A 22,668-nucleotide genomic window follows, 5' to 3' on the forward strand; every position below is an offset into this window, starting at 1 on the left:
AATTCATTTAAATAACAAGAGAGAAAATGAACTAAAAGTGAGCAAAAAATGTGATAATTAAAAAGACCATAATTAAAAAATGCCAGCAATCTGAATGGTCAATTTTCTCATAGGATGGCAAAAGGGCAGGTTTTCAGGCACCCTTAGACCTTGATCTGTGAACGTGCCTGCTCTCTTTTTCCACTGCTCTCACATTCTGTTTAGCTTTCCCGTTTCATTGACCTTTCTATGACAACATTTTCTCTCTCTCTCTTTATATATTTCCTGCTCTCTCTCTTCTTGGCATGTCCTCAATGCTAAAAATTGAACATTACACAAGCTGCCTCCATAACATCATCATCATCATCATCTTCAGAGATCACTGAGTCTGTGTCCTCCAGCAAGCACGGAACATTTACCCCCTCACTGACGTTTCAAATCTTCCTCTAGCTGTGATTTTATCAATAACTACATTGTGGAAACAAATGAATGAGCATGCATCAGCCGTGCACTATTTCTCTCACATTTCCGTCCCACTGGAGGACAGTAGGTAGAGGCAGCAACAGAGACGGGGGAACTATGATTGAGTAAATTGATGCTTTTAGGAAAGAAAGTGGTATAGAAAACGTGATTCTAGTGGTAGCAGCAATGTGATCAAAGTGGCCGTGCAGTAGAGTCATTTCCTCTCAGACTGTAAGAGATTTAAATGTGCATATTTTTCCCAGTAAACCTCAGAGTGGGTGGCCTGATCAAAATAACAATATTACATGTTCCAACACATCCATTGTCATCCATTTGGAGTGCTCCTAAGCCTTGACTCAAAGTGTAGATGATGACAACAGGTAGAGGCAGGTTTTCAAACAGGACACGTCTTTCCTCTCCAAAACAACCTCCCTCTCCCTCTCTCTCTCTCTCTCTGCATAGGGTGTTGTGTCTGTGAAACCAATATTCTGATTTCTGTCATCATATGATGCTCTTGGCTGAACTCTCAAGCAATACCAAAACCTTTTAGAAAATAAATGTCTAGGATCCCCATGCACCTGGTGTAGAAGTAACAAATAATACAGTATGTCATATATGCGATATGAAGTAATGTCACTTTTCTGACATACAAGTAATGTCACCTATGCAACATATAAATACATGTCAGCTAAAGCAATAAATCAGAAATCGTTGTCCTCCCATCACCCCTTTCAACAATCCCACACCGTGATTTGATGAGTTTTTGCACACAATTGAGGACATGCCATTAATATTTCACAATGCTTTGATTCCCTATCAACAACGGATAGTATTGTATTCCCTCATTGTACATGTTATGAAACCTTCTGACTCATTACTAAAAGATCAACTCACATTGTGTTTGAGGTACATAAACCGTCTGATTGTATCATAATGGGTTCTAGGCAGTGTGAAAGAGCTAGAAATGTTCTGCCTTTTTGACTCAAAGCATATGAAAGGTGATTTTGATTTTTAGTGGACCTGTTTTTTTACACAGTCTCTTTGTTATTGGAGATAGTTCCTCCACGCTTAAAAGCCTTCTCGTCTTTATTCAAGACAAATTATTCTCACCCTGGTTCCACCACACTGTTGATTTCTATCAATACATGTTTTGGGGAACAATTTAGATTCCAGCCAGAATTCTTCACATGATTTTAAGGTGATTAATACAAATTAAAAAAATTATTCTCACGTAAAAAAGAGGTGTGTGGGTGGGGGTGGGGGGCTAGTAATCTTCAAGCTTCACAAAAGTGAAGCCATGCCAGTGTGAGCCTCAGAGCTGAATCGGTGCATTACTGGAGAACAGGGGCATCCTGTCACCCGTATGGTGCCAGGATAACAACATCTCCCTCAAGACAAAGGAGATATTTATTTATTATTATTTTAAAAATATTTTACCCCCTTTTTATGGTATCTAATTGGTAGTAGTTACAGTCTTGTCTCATCGCTGCAACTCCTCTATGGACTCGGGAGAGGCAAAGGTCGAGAGCCATGCATCCTCCGAAACACAACCCAACCAATCTGCACTGCTTCTTGACACAATGCCCATCCAACCCGGAAGCCAGCCGCACCAATGTGTCGGAAGAAACACCATACACCTGGCGACCGTGTCAGCGTGCACTGCGCCCAGCCCGCCACAGGAGTCGCTAGTGCGCAATGAGACAAGGATATCCCTGCCGGCCAAACCCTCCCCAATCCCGGACGATGCTGGGCCAATTATGCGCCGCCCCATGGGTCTCCTGGTCGCAGCCAGCTGTGACAGAGCCTGGACTCGAACCCAGAATCTCTAGTGGCACAGCTAGCACTGCGATGCAGTGCCTTAGACCACTGCGCCACTCGGGAGGCCACAAAGGAGATAATTAAGGACTATTTGAAAAGGAGGACCGAGTACACCCCCATTCTCATCGACGGGGCTGTAGAGTTCCAAGTTCCTTGGTGTCCACATCACCTACAAACTATCATGGTCCAAACACACCAAGACAGTCGTGAAGATGGCACGACGAAGCCAATTCCCCCTCAGGAGACTGAAAAGATTTGGCATGGGTCCTCAGATCCTCAAACAGTTCCACAGCTGCACCATCCTGACTGGTTGCATCACTGCCTGGTATGGCAGCTGCTCGGCCTCCAAAGGCACTACAGAGGGTAGTGCGTACGGCCCAGTACATCACTGGGGCCTAACTTCCTGCCATCCAGGACCTATATTCCAGGCGGTGTCAGAGGAAGACCCTAAAAATTGTCAAAGAGTCCAGCCACCCTCGTCATACAGTAGACTGTTCTCTCTGCTACCGCACGGGAAGCGGTACTGGAGCGCCAAGTCTAGGTCCAAAAAAGCTTCTTAACAGCTTCTACCCCCAAGCCATAAGACTCCTGAACAGCTAATCAAATGTCTACCAAGACTATTTGCATTGTCGTCGTCTCCCCCCCCCCCCTTTACACTGCTGCTACTCTGGTTATTATCTATGCATAGTCACTTTAACTCTACCGACATGTACATATTGCCTCAATTAGCTCAGCTAACCTGTACCTCACACATATAGCCTCGCTACTGTTATTTTACTGCTGCTCTTTAACTATTTGCTATTTTCTACTTATTTTTTACTTTACACTTATTTTTCTTAAAACGGCATTGTTGGTTAAGGGCTTGTAAGTAAGCATTTCACTGTATGGTACACCGGGATTGGGGAGGGCTTTTTTTCACTAAAAAGGTGCACCTGTTTTATTCGGTGCATAACATTTGATTTGATTTGATTATTATGTGGATGTGTGTCTGTGTCTGTGCCTGTGTGGGGCCTAGACAGCTGCCCTGGGGAATTCCTGATTCTACCTGGATTATGTTGAAGAGGCTCCCATTAAAACACACTATCTGTGTTCTGCTAGACAGGTAACTCTTTCTCCACAATATAGCAGGGGGTGTAACGTCATAACACATGCATTACCGTTCAAAAGTTTGGGGTCACTTCGAAATGTCCTTGTTTTTGAAAGAAAAGCACATTTTTGGTCCATTAAAATAACAAGATTTATCAGAAATACAGTGTAGACATTGTTAATGTTGTAAATGACTATTGTAGCTGGAAACTGCAGATTTTTTTATGGAATATCTACATAGGCGTACAGAGGCCCATTATCAGCAACCATCACTCCTGTGTTCCAATGGCACGTTGTGTTAGCTAATCCAAGTTGATCATATTAAAAGGCTAATAGATCATTAGAAAACCCTTTTGCAAATATGTTAGCACCGCTGAAAACGGTTGTGCTGACTAAAGAAGCAATAACACTGGCCTTCTTTAGACTAGTTGAGTATCTGGAGCATCAGCATTTGTGGGTTCGATTACAGGCTCAAAATGTCCAGAAACAAATAACTTTCTTCTGAAACTCGTCAGTCTATTCTTGTTCTGAGAAATGAAGGCTATTCCATGCGAGAAGTTGCCAAGAAACTGAAGATCTCGTACATCACTGTGCACTACTTCCTTCACAGAACAGCGCAAACTGGCTCTAACCAGAATAGAAAGAGGAGTGGGAGGCCCCGGTGGACAACTAAGCAAAAGGACAAGTACATTAGAGTGTCTAGTTTGAGAAACAGACACCTCAAAAGTCCTCAACTGGTAACTTCATTAAATAGTACCCACAAAACACCAGTCTCAAAATCAACAGTAAAGAGGCGACTCCGGGATACTGGCCTTCTAGGCAGGGTTGCAAAGAAAAAGACATATCTCAGACTGGCCAATAAAAATAAAAGATTAAGATGCGCAAAAGAACACAGACACTGGACAGAGGAACTCTGCCTAGAAGGCCAGCATCCCGGAGTCGCCTCTTCACTGTTGAAATTGAGACTGGTGTTTTGCAGGTACTATTTAATTAAGCTGCCAGTTGAGGACTTGTGAGGTGGCGCTTCTCAATGCAGGATGTGGAAGAGGGGAGGGAAGCACACTCTGTAAACAGGAATAGGTGATTCACCGGTCACTGAGCTAGTAAGCTAAAGTTAGCTAGTTAGTCACAGAAATGTACGTTCAGCCTGTTAATTATTTCAGTCCGATTTGACTTATCTTACAAAGTCAGCATGGCTTAACATAGTTTATTTCGTTTTTGACCTCGACACTGTTGCTGGAAATATACTTTTATAGCTAACATGCTGGCGCTGCTAGCTAGCTAATGCTAACGATGCTAGCGAACCTCATATCTGGATGCCTCACTAGTTCCTGAGAGAGTGCTGCAAAGTCAACTTTGCTTTCAAACGTTGTAATCATCTGTAAAGTTGTTTTACATGTAATCATACAAGCTAGGTAGTTGTTTTGTTAAAAAAAGCCTGTTGTCATTCATTGGTTGTTTCTTTGGTGCTAAGCTACCACTAGCTAGCTAGGTAGATAATAATGTGATGTACATTAGGCTACAGTAACGTTACAGTATTACTGAACGACAGCAATATAGCCTTGTCGTTATTCGTTTGGTCCCTTGACAATATTATGTTATTTTTTACTTGGTAAAATAAGCTAATGGTTGTGTGCAATCTCACTAGATAGAATTGTGTGGTTTGGTGGCAGATTTTCAAAAGAATAGACATACAGTATATCATCATCAATTCTCAATCAGATGAGATTCACAGCTAACCCATATTGAATTTCATTCATTTATAAATGTGGACACAAATGATTGTTAATATTCCAATTCTCTAGGCCCTCCATTCCCAAACCTGAAGCCCCCTGTCCCCAGCAGGAAAGACCTGGAAAAAGTTTTGGCTTAAGTTACAAGCAATCTATCAAATGTATTTTATAAAGCCCTTTTTACATCAGCAGTTGTCAAAGTGCTTATACAGATACCCAGCCTAAAACCCCAAAGAGCAAGCAACGCATACGTAGAAGCACAATGTCTAGGAAAAACTCCCTAGAAAGGCAGAAACCTCTGAGGGTGGCCAGTCGTCTTCTGGCTGTGCTGGTGGAGATTATAGAAGTGTACAGCCATTTAGGTCAGATTATTCTTCAAGACGTTTAAACGTTCATAGATGACCAGCAGTGTCAAATAATAGAGGGTGCAATAGTTCAGCACCTCAGGAGTAAATGCCAGTTGGCTCTTCATAGCTGAGCATTTAGAGGTTGAGACAGTAGGTCCGGTAGAGAGAGACAGGATCAAACAGCAGGTCTTTGACAAGGTAGTACCTCCGGTGAGCCTTGAGCAGGTCGGGGTTCCATAGCTGCAGACAGAAACAGCAGAGACTGGATCAGCAGAATGATCAGGTGGACTGGAGACAGGGACAGCCAGGAGTCATCAGGCCAGGTAGTCCTGAGGCATAGTCCTAGAGCTCATGTCCTGCATCCTTTATTTAACATGAGTGTAGACTAAGCCCTTGAGGTTTGTAACTTGATGATGACATGATTTAGCGTACTTGTCAATCCAGATCTGAATATATGATATCCTTTTTACTGTACACTTGATAGTAATTTTTTCCAAAGCTAATCACTGGATGTCCTACTACAAGGATGTGGTCAGGTTGACACGTTTAAGTCATAATAACACAGAACACACACACATATCAGATTGCAAGGGCAAGTACAATGAGCAGTTGGGAAAATAAAGTCTACTGCGTGGGTTGCCAGATACACACACAAACACAATTCATTTGTTGTATTTATTATGGATCCCCATTAGCTCCTGCCAAGACAGCAGTTAATCTTTTTTTTTTTTGAAATGTAACCTTTATTTAACTAGGCAAGTCAGTTACGAACAAATTCTTATTTTACAATGACGGCCTACCGGGGAACAGTGTGTTAACTGCCTTGTTCAGGGGCAGAAGACAGACTTTTACCTTGTCAGCTCGGGGATTTGATCCTTTCGGTTACAGGCCCATCGCTCTAACCACTAGGCTACCTGCCGCGCCAAAACTCTTCTTCGGGTCCAGCAAATTTAAGGCAGTTATACAATTTTAAAAACATTACAATACATTCACAACACATTAAGTGTGTGCCCTCAGGCCACTACTCTACTACCACATATCTACAACACAAAATCATTGTATACCTGTGTGTACAGTGCGTATGCTATGCATGTGTCTCTTCACAGTATTTGTATCTGTTTTTTAAATCAAATTTTACTGCTTGCATGAGTTACTTGATGTGGAATATAGTTCCATGTAGTCAGGGTCTGTTCTGTTTAGGTTAGTGTGTCGTCAAGGCTTTGTCATTAAAATTATATTGTGCCTATTTTTCAGATCTGCCAATCTGCTCGGTGGAGTGTTCCAGGCCTGGAGTGGCATGCTGGAACTTCCAGAGTCTTGTAGAGCTGAAGCAGTGTGATGTGGTCCAGGTATTTATCAAACACACGTATACACACTTACTCATTCACTCACTCTGTTATGTTGTATAATTATGTGCATACACTGGGTCTATCAAGACTGACAAAGCAGAGATGGGTGTCTGCTTTGTCAACACACACACACTCACACAAATTATCCACAATGTAAATAAGTTGTAAATACTTGTTTATCTACTCCTTCATATCCATTCTCAATATCTACTGTACATAATTACTCTAAATACCTCTCAAATCAAACTGTGATTGATTGTAGACTAATATTGTAAAAGACGCAAGGGGAAACCCTACTTCAAGTCTCAGAGCGAGTGACGTCACTGATCGAAACGCTATTAGCGCGCACCACCGCTAACTAACTAGCCATGTGTGTACAGTTTTAGGAAATTCTGTGTGCTTTTTTCTGAGTTGAAAAACATGCCTCCCACACACACATGTAACCGATGTGAAATGGCTAGTTAGTTAGCGGTGGTGCGCGCTTATAGCGTTTCAATCAGTGACGTCACTCGCTCTGAGACTTGAAGTAGGGTTTCCCCTTGCGTTGCAAGGGCCGCGGCTTTTGTGGCGCGATGGGTAATGATGCTTTGTGGGTGTCAGTTGTTGATGTGTGCAAGGGTCCCTGGTTCGAGCCCAGGTTGGGGCGAAGAGAGGGACGGAACCTACACTGTTACACACACACCCACACACAGATATTAGACTCAATGCAAATAAATTGTAATAACTTGTATATTTTATGTATGCTCCATTTTATTTGAGGAAAATATATGCAATAAAGTACATTCACAGTTAAAGCAGTGTCTTCGGTTTATTGGATATTTCTCTGAATACAATGTCGGCAGACCTGCAACCCTTGGACTGTGTGCAGGTTTTTTCATCTGGTGCTGAAAAATAGAGAGATGAGGAGACATAGGGAGGGAGGGGAGGAAGAGTGCAGTTTAAAGGTTTATTGTTAATAACTGACACAATTCTATAATGAATACATATTAGAATAATAATAATAACAATCTATAACAGAGTGACCAATAGTTACCAATAGTTGTGATTGTTTAGTGTTTTATTTACTCAACAAGTAGTGCCCCAAGAGGGAACGAACCGCGTCTCAAAAGCAACAGAAAAAACTTGTCACCAAAATTTCCGTTACGGCAATACACGACTGGCCCTTGTAGCCTCAACACACCTAGGCCTACAGTATGCTATTGATGGATTCAAGGGAATTTTTATTGATCTCAGATTCTCAGTGTCAAAGTAGCTTGTGATTTCGATCATTGGTGCGGTATTAAAAAAGATTCTTTCAAAGTTTCCAGTCATGTAGAATTTCATAAAAAGGCCAACATTTTCCCGGACCCTAGGCTACTAAAATGTTCCTCATGTGTAAATGCCTCTACTCTACTGCTTTATGCCACTACCCAAATGCGATGATATGCATGCAATGCTTTATTATAAAGGTGATTTTCTTTCTCATGCATTCCGGTACCTCAGAGCTCCCCAGGTCACCCCTCTCTCACACTCACTTTTTGTTCCAGCACCTCCCGATTTACAAATTATGGACTGGGTTTACCATTATCCAATTATTAAGAGGCTGAGGAACAAGGAACTAATATCTTGCAATCACTGTCCTAGAATTAAACGATTGAGTTAACCATAGCTCAGAGATGCACAGTTAGAGACCAAGCATATATTCTATGTGTATTCTTAATAACATTTACCATTAGACATTTCACCAAATAATAATTCATTGAATATTACTCAGAAATGTGACGACTACGGTTCATATCGATTTAAAAGTAGTCATATTTATTACAGTTAAGCAATAAGAATACAATTAACAAATGGTACATACCACAAATCTTCATGATAAAAATAATACAAAACATCCTACGTCTTAACAGCATTGAAAATTCACCACTATGATAAACAAATGTACATCAGGAGATCGGTTAACCAATGACTCCATGATCAACGTTTAAACGCAGCTTTTATTCTTCCAAGAGCACCAAATCCCAGTATCTCCCATTGTCTGATTATTAACATAATATTTTGGGCCATGCAAAGATAAAACAAAATGCATAAAACTTCACAATCATTCTCTAATTTAATCACCATACCTCATAACTGTATGATAAGAGCACACGCGTGTCGCTCGTCTTTTAACTATCCAGCGTCCGACGAACAGAATAACACACTTTCTCTGTAACAATTAATCCATAGCACTTAGCAGTACAATGAAACATAAAAAATGCATAGGTCTTTATGAACTCTTGAAACAATCCAAACATGACAATTTGGCCGAACCAGTGGAGGCGCTCAACAAGATAGTTGCCGTTTTCTTGGCCAGGTTGACTTCGACCTGGGAGTGTGCAAGATGGTAGCTGGTATGCTGCAGAAGCTCCTATACCATGGTCATGGAGTCCGTCAGCGACCATGGTGCTCTCCTCATAGGTGTCCTCCCACCAGGGTGGAACGTCAGTCTCCAGGGGTAGCCTACCTAGAATGCTCAGCTGTCCCATCGTGGAATCCTCCATCCAAAGGTCTGTCTTAACTGGACAGGTCAGACCCATCATCGGACCCCATTTCGTAAATTTGATGACACACTACTGTTTGTGAAAGACTTGGAAAGCATTCAAAATAGCAATACAGTGAAAGTACACACATCAACATAACATTCTGCAATGTATGAGAAATACAAATTATACACTAAATGTCTCATGAAGAGTTGTGAATAAAGTTTCACTATCATCAATATTGAAAATAGTCAACAAAGTTATCCCGTCAATTACCTGATCCAAACAGTTGACAATTTAGGGGACACATGACCTAGTTAGATGAAAGAAAAACAAGCAAAAAGAAACGCTAAAAAAATGTACCATCCAGCATCATTGCAAATCAAATTTTTAACAATATACGGTAATGAACAATTAGCCTACTCCTCCTCCTCCCTTTGAGAGTGATGAGTTTGGAAACAAATGAGAACACTCTAAAATGATCTGTATAGTGTTGAGCAAATACCTTTCCCACCCCTATGGTGCAGGAAGTAAATGATATCAATAAAATCCTAAGAATATTCAAGTCAAATAAACAATGCATGAAATTGGAAACTACATTGAATAGTAACACATGCATCTATGCTCTGTGAAATTTCCAATCAGTCAGTCAATATTTTGAAAAACTCAAATGAAACTATATTTCCATGTTCTCAGCTGTCACAAGCGTTGTAAGGGACAGACCAAGGCGCAGCGGGTATAGTGCTCATCTTCTTTCTTTAGTTAGAGAGAACACTCAAACAAAATAAACAAACGGCGAAACAGTTCCGTAAGGCACACAGGCTATACAGAAAACAACCACCCACAAACCCGAAGGAAAAAAGGGCTGCCTAATTATGACTTCCAATCAGAGACAACGAAAGACACCTGCCTCTGATTGGAAACCATACTCGGTCACACATAGAAAACAAACATAGAAAATGAAAACTAGAACAAATCCCCTCTAAATAAACCAACCCCAAAACACACAAAAACAACACCCCCTGCCACGCCCTGACCATACTACAATGACAAATGACCCCTTTACTGGTCAGGACGTGACATTACTACCCCCCCCCCCCCCCCCCCCCCTCAAAAGGTGCAGACCCCAACTGCAACTCAAAACCAAAAAAAACACAAAAACAACCCCAAACCTAAAGGGAGGGAAGGGAGGGTGGCCACCGTCAACAACGGTTCCTGTGCTACACCCCCCCTTTGCCAATCCTCCCACTATGGAGATGGCTCTGGCTCTGGGCGTAGCTCCTGTTCTGAAGACTCTGGGCTGCAGACCACCGCTGAAGGCTCCTGGCTGCAGACCACCACTGAAGGCCCCGGGCTGAGAGGCGTCGCTGGAGGCCCCGGGCTGAGGGGCGTCGCTGGAGGCCCCGGGTTGAGGGGCGTCGCTGGAGGCTCCGGGCTGAGGGGCGTCGCTGGAGGCTCCGGGCTGAGGAGCGTCACTGGAGGCTCCGCGCTGAAGAGCATCTCTGTAGGTTCCGGAGTGGGGACCTTCGCTGCAGGCTCCGTGCCATGGGTCATCACTACTGGTTCCGCGTCATGGATACTCACTGGAGGCTTTGTGCCATGGATCATCACTGGAGGCTCCGGGCCATGGGTTATCACTGGAGGCTTCGTGCCATGGATCATCCCTACAAGCTCCGGGCCATGGATCATCACTGGAGGCTTTGTGCCTTGGATCATCCCTACGGGCTCCGGGCCATGGATCATCACTGGAGGCTTCGTGCCATTAATTAACACTACAGGCTCCAGGCCATGGATCATCACTGGAGGCTTCATGCCATAGATTATCGCTGGAGACGTCGGACCATTGACCATCATTAGAGGCTTCGTTCGGGGCACTGGAACTGGTCTCACCGGACTGGGGAGACGTACTTCGGACCGCGTGCTCACAGCAGGCACCGGTCTATGGTGGCGCACTGGAGGTCTGCTTCGTGGGGCTGGCATAGGAGGCGCCAGGCTAGTCACACACACCTTCAGGCTAGTGCGGGGAGCAGGAACAGGACGTGCTGGGCTCTGGTGACGCACTGGAGGTCTGCTACGTGGGACTGGCATAGGAGGCGCCAGGCTAGTACCACATACCTTCGGGCTAGTGCGGGGAGCAGGAACAAACAAACAACAAACAAACAAACAAATTTATTTTTATATAGCCCTTCGTACATCAGCTGATATCTCAAAGTGCTGTACAGAAACCCAGCCTAAAACCCCAAACAGCAAGCAAAGCATGTGAAAGAAGCACGGTGGCTAGGAAAAACTCCCTAGGAAAAACTCCATAGAAAGGCCAAAAACCTAGGAAGAAACCTAGAGAGGAACCAGGCTATGAGGGGTGGCCAGTCCTCTTCTGGCTGTGCAGGGTGGATATTATAACAGAACATGGTCAAGATGTTAAAATGTTAAAATGTTCATAAATGACCAGCATGGTCAAATAATAATAATCATAGTAGTTGTCGAGGGTGCAACAAGCACGTCCGGTGAACAGGTCAGGGTTCCATAGCCACAGGCAGAACAGTTGAAACTGGAGCAGCAGCACGGCCAGGTGGACTGGGGACAGCAAGGAGTCATCATACCAGGTAGTCCTGAGGCATGGTCCTAGGGCTCAGGTCCTCCGAGAGAAAGACAGAAAGAGAGAATTAGAGAGAGCATATTTAAATTCACACAGGACACCGGATAAGACAAGAGAAATACTCCAAATGTAACAGACTGACCCTAGCCCCCCGACACATAAACTACTGCAGCATAAATACTGGAGGCTGAGACAGGAGGGATCAGAAGACACTGTGGCCCCATCCGATGATACCCCCGGACAGGGCCAAACAGGCAGGATATAACCCCACCCACTTTGCCAAAGCACAGCCCCCACACCACTAGAGTGATGTCTCCAACCACCAACTTACCGTCCTAAGACAAGGCCGAGTATAGCCCACAACGATCTCCGCCATGGCACAACCCAAGGGGGGGGGCGCCAACCCAGACAGGAAGACCACGTCAGTGACACAACCCACTCAAGTGACGCACCCCTCCCATGGACGGCATGGAAGAACACCAGTAAGCCAGTGACTCAGCCCCTGTAATAGGGTTAGAGGCAGAGAATCCCAGTGGAAAGAGGGGAACCGGCCAGGCAGAGACAGCAAGGGCGGTTCGTTGCTCCAGCCTTTCCGTTCACCTTCACACTCCTGGGCCAGACTATACTTAATCATAGGACCTACTGAAGAGATAAGTCTTCAGTAAAGACTTAAAGGTTGAGACTGAGTCTGCGTCTCTCACATTGGTAGGCAGACCATTCCATAAAAATGGAGCTCTATAGGAGAAAGCCCTACTTCCAGCCGTTTGCTTAGAAATTCTAGGGACAATTAGGAGGCCTGCGTCTTGTGACCGTAGCGTACGTGTAGGTATGTACGGCAGGACCAAATCGGAAAGATAGGTAGGAGCAAGCCCATGTAATGCTTTGTAGGTTAGCAGTAAAACCTTGAAATCAGCCCTTGCCTTAACAGGAAGTCAGTGTAGGGAGACTAGCACTGGAGTAATATGATCAAATTTTTTGGTTCTAGTCAGGATTCTAGCAGCCGTATTTAGCACTAACTGAAGTTTGTTTAGTGCTTTATCCGGGTAGCCGGAAAGTAGAGCATTGCAGTAGTCCAGCCTAGAAGTAACAAAAGCATGGATTAATTTTTCTGCGTCATTTTTGGACAGAAAGTTTCTGATTTTTGCAATGTTTCGTAGATGGAAAAAAGCTGTCCTTGAAACAGTCTTGATATGTTCTTCAAAAGAGAGATCAGGGTCCAGAGTAACGCCGAGGTCCTTCACAGTTTTATTTGAGACGACTGTACAACCATCCAGATTAATTGTCAGATTCAACAGAAGATCTCTTTGTTTCTTGGGACCTAGAACAAGCATCTCTGTTTTGTCCGAGTTTAAAAGTATAAAGTTTGCAGCCATCCACTTCTTTATGTCTGAAACACAGGCTTCTAGCGAGGGCAATTTTGGGGCTTCACCATGTTTCATTGAAATGTACAGCTGTGTGTCGTCCGCATAGCAGTGAAATTTAACATTATGTTTTCGAATGACATCCCCAAGAGGTAAAATATATAGTGAAAACAATAGTGGTCCTAAAACAGAACCTTGAGGAACACCGAAATGTACAATTGATTTGTCAGAGGACAAACCATTCACAGTGACAAACTGATATCTTTCCGACAGATAAGATCTAAACCAGGCCAGAACTTGTCCATGTAGACCCATTTGGGTTTCCAATCTCTCCAAAAGAATGTGGTGATCGATGGTATCAAAAGCGGCACTAAGATCTAGGAGCACGAGGACAGATGCAGAGCCTCGGTCTGACGTCATTAAAAGGTAATTTACCACCTTCACAAGTGCAGTCTCAGTGCTATGATGGGGTCTAAAACCAGACTGAAGCGTTTCGTATACATTGTTTGTCTTCAGGAAGGCAGTGAGTTGCTGTGCAACAGCTTTTTCTAAAATTTTTGAGAGGAATGGAAGATTCGATATAGGCCGATAGTTTTTTATAATTTCTGGATCAAGATTCGGCTTTTTCAAGAGAGGCTTTATTACTGCCACTTTTAGTGAGCTTGGTACACATCCGGTGGATAGAGAGCCGTTTATTATGTTCAACATAGGAGGGCCAAGCACAGGAAGCAGCTCTTTCAGTAGTTTAGTTGGAATAGGGTCCAGTATTATTTTCATCATTGTGTCAAGAGATATAGTACTAAAACACTTTAGTATCTCCCTTGATCCTAGGTCCTGGCAGAGTTGTGTAGAGTCAGGACAATGGAGCTTTGGAGGAATACCCAGATTTAAAGAGGAGTCTGTAATTTGCTTTCTAATGATCATGATCTTTTCCTCAAAGAAGTTCATAAATGTATTACTGCTGAAGTGAAAGCCATCCTCCATTTGCGAAGGCTGCTTTTTAGTTAGCTTTGCGACAGTATCAAAAAGAAATTTCGGATTGTTCTTATTTTCCTCAATTAAGTTGGAAAAATAGGATGATCGAGCAGCAGTGAGGGCTCTTCGATACTGCACGGTACTGTCTTTCCAAGCTAGTCGGAAGACTTCCAGTTTGGTGTGGCGCCATTCCCGTTCCAAATTTCTGGAAGCTTGCTTCAGAGCTCGTGTATTTTCTGTATACCAGGGAGCTAGTTTCTTATGACAAATGTTTTTAGTTTTTAGGGGTGCAACTGCATCTAGGGTATTGCGCAAGGTTAAATTGAGTTCCTCGGTTAGGTGGTTAACTGATTTTTGTCCTCTGACGTCCTTGGGTAGGCAGAGGCAGTCTGGAAGGGCATCAAGGAATCTTTGGGTTGTCTGAGAATTTATAGCACGTCTTTTAATGCTCCTTGGTTGGGGTCTGAGCAGATTATTTGTTGCAATTGCAAACGTAATAAAATGGTGGTTCTATAGTCCAGGATTATGAGGAAAAACATTAAGATCCACAACATTTATTCCATGGGACAAAACTAGGTCCAGAGTATGACTGTGGCAGTGAGTAGGTCCAGAGACATGTTGGACAAAACCCACTGAGTCGATGATGGCTCCGAAAGCCTTTTGGAGTGGGTCTGTGGACTTTTCCATGTGAATGTTAAAGTTACCAAAAATTAGAATATTATCTGCTATGACTACAAGATCCGATAGGAATTCAGGGAACTCAGTGAGGAACACTGCATATGGCCCAGGAGGCCTGTAAACAGTAGCTATAAAAAGTGAGTGAGTAGGCTGCATAGATTTCATGACTAGAAGCTCAAAAGACGAAAACGTCATTGTTTTGTTTTTTTGTAAATTGAAATTTGCTATCGTAAATGTTAGCAACACCTCCGCCTTTGCCGGATGCACGGGGGGTATGGTCACTAGTGTAACCAGGGGGTGAGGCCTCATTTAACACAGTAAATTCATCAGGCTTAAGCCATGTTTCAGTCAGGCCAATCACATCAAGATTATTATCAGTGATTAGTTCATTGACTATAACTGCCTTGGAAGTGAGGGATCTAACATTAAGTAACCCAATTTTGAGATGTGAGGTATCACAATCTCTTTCAATAATGGCAGGAATGGAGGAGGTCTTTATACTAGTGAGATTGCTAAAGCGAACACCGCCATTTTTAATTTTGCCCAACCTAGATCGAGGCACAGACACGGTCTCAATGGGGAAAGCTGAGCTGACTACGCTGACTGTGCTAGTGGCAGACTCCACTAAGCTGGCAGGCTGGCTAACAGCCTGCTGCCTGGCCTGCACCCTATTTCATTGTGGAGCTAGAGGAGTTAGAGCCCTGTCTATGTTCATAGATAAGATGAGAGCACCCCTCCAGCTAGGATGGAGTCCGTCACTCCTCAACAGGCCAGGCTTGGTCCTGTTTGTGGGTGAGTCCCAGAAAGAGGGCCAATTATCTACAAATTCTATCTTTTGGGAGGGGCAGAAAACAGTTGAGTTGTGAGACTCTGCTGTAGAGCTCATCACTCCCCCTAACTGAACAGGGCGTACTGGGCTATGGTGGCGCACGCGGAGCAGGCACAGTGTCCACTGGGTCTTGGAGGCGCACTGGAGGTCTGGAGCACACGCCCTGCACAACCTGCCCTGGCTGGATACTCAACTCCGCTCGATCACTGCGGGGTGCAGGCACAGTTCGCACCGGCCTTTGTATGCGCCCTGACAACACAGTGCGCGTCACCGCAAAATACGGTGTCTGCTCCATCACTTGCTCCTCATAGTAAGCCTGGGAAGTTGTCTCAGGACTCCCTCCTGACCCTATTCCATTTGCACAACAGCATGTGAAATTTATTGTCAATCAGTGTTGCTTCCTAAGTGGACAGATTAATTTCACAGAAGTGTGATTGACTTGGAGTTACATTGTGTTGTTTAAGTGTTCCCCTTTATTTTTTTGAGCAGTGTACAACGGGTGGGTCTAATCCTGAATGCTGAAAGGTTAAAGCCGCATTCCAGCCGCTGTCTATTTCACAAGTTACCACCGGCTAAATCTATGACTTTGAATTGCCTATTTATTCTGTTCCATCTCACTGCGCAATCCACTGTCTCATCAAACCTGCCAGGAAATGTATAAACTTGATCTCCGCAATAAAGCGCATCTAGACATTATCGCCCATTTCTTTTAGACTAGCATTTGGTTTTCAACAGCAGAGATTTGGATAAACCTTGCTGTCTTTCTCTCCGACCTATTCAATATTGTTTCAATATTGAATTGCGATCTCCACCGTCCCATATAAAGTGAATGTGTCTGAACGACACTGACAGCAAATTAAACTGGTTGCTATAGCAACATACAAAACTTTATATTTTTTAGTTATGGTAATCAACTGATGATTTGATCAAAACAGATAAGAAAGGGCTTACATCTGATTTGATTAGGTAGGAAATTCTTAATTACTGGCAATATATTGGCATGCATAAGAAAACATCAAAGAAGATGTTAATCCTAAAGCTTGTGTTTTTACTTGGAAAGAATGAACTGCGACACAGCAAACTAGCGTTGAACATGCTTGTTACGACTGTGAAGTCCCAGAGGACATCAGAACGCAAAATAGTTGCAATTAGAACTTCAAGCATGTGAAAAAGAGCACAGAGAGATTTGTTAGAACAGAGCACAAACGCTCCAAAGTGATTTGTCTGTCTAGGATACAGATAGCGGGATGGACCCACAGTTAGTCCAACCTACAAGTGTTGTATGCATGTCCAAGCTGCTCTCTGGTGTGCTTGGCAGCTCACAAAACATTGTGATATTTGTAAAAGGGAAGTGCCCCTGTGACAGCAATTTTGGACCCCTTTGTGGCCCCCCTAAATGTGGAGTATGAAATAATTTTTACATAACAAATTTTTGCTATCGTTCTTTTTTTACATCCGTTATTAGACAGAAAATGCAAATAAATTGTTGAATGATTATGAACATGGTCTTTTGCCTGCTAATGCCTGCAATGCAGTGAAGAAAACGATATGACAACAATAACGTCTAATGTAACTGGCCCCTCTAACAGTACAACTGGCTCCAGCTTGGCCCCCCCAGTTGAAATGGTCTAGAACCGCCACTGCCCGCCACATGGAGTCGTTAGAGCACGATGAGCCAAGTAAAGACCCGCAGCCAATCCCTCCCCTAACCCGGACGATGCTGGACAATTGTGCACCGACCTATGGAACTCCCTGTCACGGCCGTTTGTGACACAGCCTGGTATCGAACACGGGTCTGTAGTGCGCCACTCGGGAGGACCCTCCTAATAGTGTTTTATTGTTATTGTGATGGGTCTGATGGTCCAGTTGTGTGGTATTCATGGGCCCCTGAGTCATTGTGCTGGGTATGTAAAATCAAATAAAAATAAATGTGGACATATGCTTTGGAAACAACAGGTGTAGACTAACAATGAATTCCTTATTTACTGGCACTTACCAACAATGCAGAGAGAAAAAAAAATATATAAAAATAATAACACTTGGCTATATAAAAGGGATACCATTACCGAGTCAATGTGCAGGGATATGAGGAAACCGAGGTAGATACTAGTGGGAGCTGCTGAGTGGAGAACGACTCATGATAATGCCACCAACCTCTTGAGGTTGATACAGTAACTTCCGAAAGTCTTCATACCCCTTGACTTATTCCACATTTTGTTTTGTTATAACCTTGACATGAAAATATATTAACTAGATTTTTTTTCTCACTCATCTACACACAATAACCCATAATAACAAAGTGAAAACATGTTTTTAGAAATGTTTGCAAATACAGACATTGGCCTGTGCTTAGCTCCATTCCGTTGTTATTTTATCTTGAAAAACTTCTCAGTCCTTAATGATTACAAGCATACCCATAACATGATGCAGCCACCACTATGCTTGAAAATATGTAGAGTGGTATTCAGTCATGTATCATATTGTATTCAGGACAAAATGAAATTGCTGTTGAATAGTTATTGACTCAAGACATTTCAGCTTTTCCTCAGGAGGCGCAGACTGAGGAGTATTTCTGTCTGTAATAAAGCCCTTTTGTGGGGAAAAACTCATTCTGATTGGCTGGGCTACCCCATTGCTGCGCCTCTGCCCAAATCCATAAATTAGGGCCTAATGAATTTATTTCAATTTATTGATTTTCTTATATGAACTGTAACTCAGTAAAACCGTTGAAATTGTTGCATGTTGCGGAAGCTTACAAGAAATCCTGCTATGCGTGTGCGACGGACCATCAAACAGGAAAAGCGTCAATACAGGGCTAAGATTGAATCATACTACACCGGCTCTGACGCTCGTCGGATGTGGAAGGGCTTGAAAACTATTACGGACTACAAAGGGAAAACCAGACGCAAGCTGCCCATTGACACGAGCCTACCAGACGAGCTAAATGCCTTTTATGCTCGCTTCGAGGCAAGTAACACTGAAGCATGCATGAGAGCACCAGCTGTTCTGGAAGACTGTGTGATCACGCTCTCCATAGCCGACGTGAGTAAGACCTTCAAACAGGTCAACATACACAAGGCTGCGGGGCCAGACGGATTACCAGGACGTGTGCTCCGGGCATGTGCTGACCACCTGGCAGGTGTCTTCACTGACATTTTCAACATGTCCCTGATTGAGTCTATAATACCAACATGTTTCAAGCAGACCACCATAGTCCCTGTGCCCAAGAACACAAAGGCAACCTGCCTAAATGACTACAGACCCGTAGCACTCACGTCCATTGCCATGAAGTGCTTTGAAAGGTTGGTAATGGCTCACATCAACACCATTATCCTATACCCACTCCACATTGCCCTTTCCCACCTGGACAAAAGGAACACTTATGTGAGAATGCTATTCATTGACTACAGTTCAGCGTTCAATACAATAGTACCCTCAAAGCTCATCACTAAGCTAAGGATCCTGAGACAAAACACCTCCCTCTGCAACGATCCTGGACTTCCTGACGAGCCGCCCCCAGGTGGTGAGGGTAAGTAGCAACACATCTGCCACACTGATCCTCAACACTGGAGCTCCACAGGGGTGCGTGCTCAGTCCCCTCCTGTACTCCCTGTTCACCCACGACTGCATGGCCAGGCACGACTCCAACACCATCATTAAGTTTGCAGACGACACAACAGTGGTAGGCCTGATCAACGACAACGACGAGACAGCCTATAAGGGAGGAGGTCAGAGACCTGGCCGTGTGGTGCCAGAATAACAACCTATCTCTCAACGTAACCAAGACTTAGGAGATGATTGTGGACTACAGGAAAAGGAGGACCGAGCACGCCCCCATTCTCATCGACGGGGCTGTAGTGGAGCAGGTTGAGAGCTTCAAGTTCCTGAGCCCAGAACTACACGGAAGGATCTTGTCAATGATCTCAAGGCAGCTGGGACCATAGTCACCAAGAAAACAATTGGTAACACACTACGCCGCGAAGGACTGAAATCCTGCAGCGCCCGCAAGGTCCCCCTGCTCAAGAAAGCACATATACATGACCGTCTGAAGTTTGCCAATGAACATCTGAATGATTCAGAGGACAACTGGGTGAAAGTGTTGTGGTCAGATGAGACCAAAATGGAGCTCTTTGGCATCAACTCAACTCACCGTGTTTGGAGGAGGAGGAATGCTGCCTATGACCCCAAGAATACCATCCCCACCGTCAAACATGGTGGTGGAAACATTATGCTTGGGGGTGTTTTTCTGCTAAGGGGACAGGACAACTTCACCGCATCAAAGGGACGATGGACGGGGCCATGTACCGTCAAATCTTGGGTGAGAACCTCCTTCCCTCAGCCAGGGCATTGAAAATGGGTCGTGGATGGGTATTCCAGCATGACAATGACCCAAAACACACGGCCAAGGAAACAAAGGAGGGGCTCAAGAAGAAGCACATTAAGGTCCTGGAGTGGCGGGAGCTGAAGGTTCGAGTTGCCAAACGTCAGCCTCGAAACCTTAACTTGGAGAAGATCTGCAAAGAGGAGTGGGACAAAATCCCTCCTGAGATGTGTGCAAACCTGGTGGCCAACTATAAGAAACATCTGACCTCTGTGATTGCCAACAAGGTTTTTGCCACCAAGTACTAAGTCATGTTTTGCAGAGAGGTCAAATACTTATTTCCCTCATTAAAATGCAAATCATTTTTGACATGCGTTTTTCTGAATTTTTTTGTTGTTATTCTGTCTCTCACTGTTCAAATAAACCTACCATTAAAATTATAAACTGATCATTTCTTTGTCAGTGGGCAAACCTACAAAATCAGCAGGGGATCAAATACTTTTTTCCCCTCACTGTATCGGCGCCGTACACCAGGTCCATCAATGTATGATTCATTCTGTGTATATGTAATTCTGTGTGATTAGTTAGGTATTTAGTAAATAAATAATTAAACCAAATTTTGTATTGCTGATTCAACTTGTTAGCCAGGGTTCATGAAGATAACCAAGAATTTACAATTTTCAGATGAGACTAAATAAGGCGAGGATTAAATATTGACTGCTACTGATGTAAAAGATTACCAGGTCTTTAAGAGTTTATTCGGAAGATAACAAACAGCTCTATAAACATTCTTTCATGGTGCCCCGACTTTCTAGTTAATTATTTATCTAATTAGCTTAATCAGGTAATATTAATTGCAGAGAAATTATTTTATAGAATAGCATGTCATATCACTTAATCCGGCATAGCCAAAGACACGACAACAGTCATGTCTGCAAAAACACTACAGTGAATACTATAGTATACTACAGTAACGTTTGCAAAAACACTACAGTGAATACTTTAGTATACTACAGTCATGTCTGCAAAAAACACTACATTAAATACTACGGTATACTACAGTAACATTTGCAAAAACATTACAGTGAATACTTTAGTATACTACAGTCATGTCTGCTAAATACACTACATTTAATACTATGGTACTGTATACTACTGTAAAGTTATCAAAAACACCACAGTGAATACTATCGTATAATACAGTCATGTCCGCAAAAACACTACAGTGAATACTACAGTAAAGTCCGCAGAAACACTACATTGAATATTATAGTTTATAAATATAGTAATACTATAATATTTAGACCATAGTATTTTTTCATGTGGGAATTTGGGTCTGATTGCTGATGGCTGTCTCCCATTATAATCTCCCAGGTTAACACACTGGCAGACAACTGCTATGCTCCACACGTCCCTCCCTCTCTCTTCCTCCCTCCTTACTTCCTCTCCTTATGTCTCCGTTTTCCATTGCTCTAATAATGTCTTCCACTTCCACTTTGTTTTCTCTCACACATCCTCTCTTCATGTGTCTTTTATTCTCTTCCTCCCTGTTTCAGTAGTCTGTAAAGCCAGTGATTGATAGTTTCTACAGACAGTGATTTACAGTTTCTACCTGAAGCCGAACTCTGTTTGGTCTACCATAACCATTCACTCTCTGATTGGACCCATAGATGTAAGTGAATTCTGTGAATTTATTGCAGTAATTACTAAATGCAATGAGCAGTCTTTGTTTGATTCCCTTGTGTATTGCATAGTGATGATAACTCTCGATGTGGGCCAAGTGAATGGAAGTTAAATGGCTTTGCAGTCTTAGCAGAAGAGAGGCGCCAGATGTTTGGACATGCAGGGCCCTGGATCTGCTCCAAGACATCCTGCTGGCATGGACACTCCATTATGTGGCCCTGAGAATTACAACCAATGTCTCGACAGACAGACAGACAGACAGACAGACAGACAGACAGACAGACAGACAGACAGACAGACAGACAGACAGACAGACAGACAGACAGACAGACAGACAGACAGACAGACAGACAGACAGACAGACAGACAGACAGACAGACAAAGACATTTCCCTGGTCCTCCCCAGCAGATGTTGCTGAATCCTTTAGTGGAGGAGGGAGAGGGACGATCACATTTAGATACTAGAGAGGGACAGACACAGAGACACAGGGCATTCAGGGACAGCACTGTGAGGCAAATGTTAATTCAAAAGCTTTGCGTCCTAGATTTCAAAGTAGTCTGGCAACCTGCGGAGCTTTTTCAATTCTCCTTTGTTCTAAATAGAGAAGTACACAGTGAGAGTTTTAACTATTTTCTGAACGAGACCTGCAGGGTGGAGAGTAACTGATTAATTCTGACAGCGCACATTTTAACATGTTAAAAAGGATAAAAGGATAAATAAGGAGACACGCAGCTGACCAATGTATAAAGAAGAGAGGCATGTGCCTGCAGCAGTAAAACTGAATGGATGGCTCAAAAATAAGAAATTATTATTATTTAAGACACTTTAATTATTATACTCAGGCAGGCTAAGTTACCTTTTACAGGTGGAGTTTTCTTACATGTGAAAATGCAAATTAGATGTTCAAATATGATTGTTTTTCACATATTATTGTTTTCCATACGCG

At 43.3% G+C, this 22,668-nt stretch overlaps 1 long non-coding RNA gene across 1 annotated transcript in view; it reads left to right on the forward strand.

The window, feature by feature from the left end:
- The first annotated feature begins 4,217 nt into the window (after positions 1–4,217).
- The window catches only part of LOC106573804 (uncharacterized), a 39,455-nt gene continuing 21,004 nt past the window's right edge, over positions 4,218–22,668 (forward strand). Inside the window, exons 1-2 of the long non-coding RNA XR_001321429.3 lie at positions 4,218–4,324; positions 6,680–6,774. This is a non-coding gene — a long non-coding RNA (uncharacterized LOC106573804). The remainder of the gene's footprint in view (positions 4,325–6,679; positions 6,775–22,668) is intronic.

Source organism: Salmo salar, chromosome 16 (assembly GCF_965601325.2).
Source record: "Salmo salar chromosome 16, fSalSal1, whole genome shotgun sequence".
Classification (NCBI taxonomy): domain Eukaryota; kingdom Metazoa; phylum Chordata; class Actinopteri; order Salmoniformes; family Salmonidae; genus Salmo; species Salmo salar.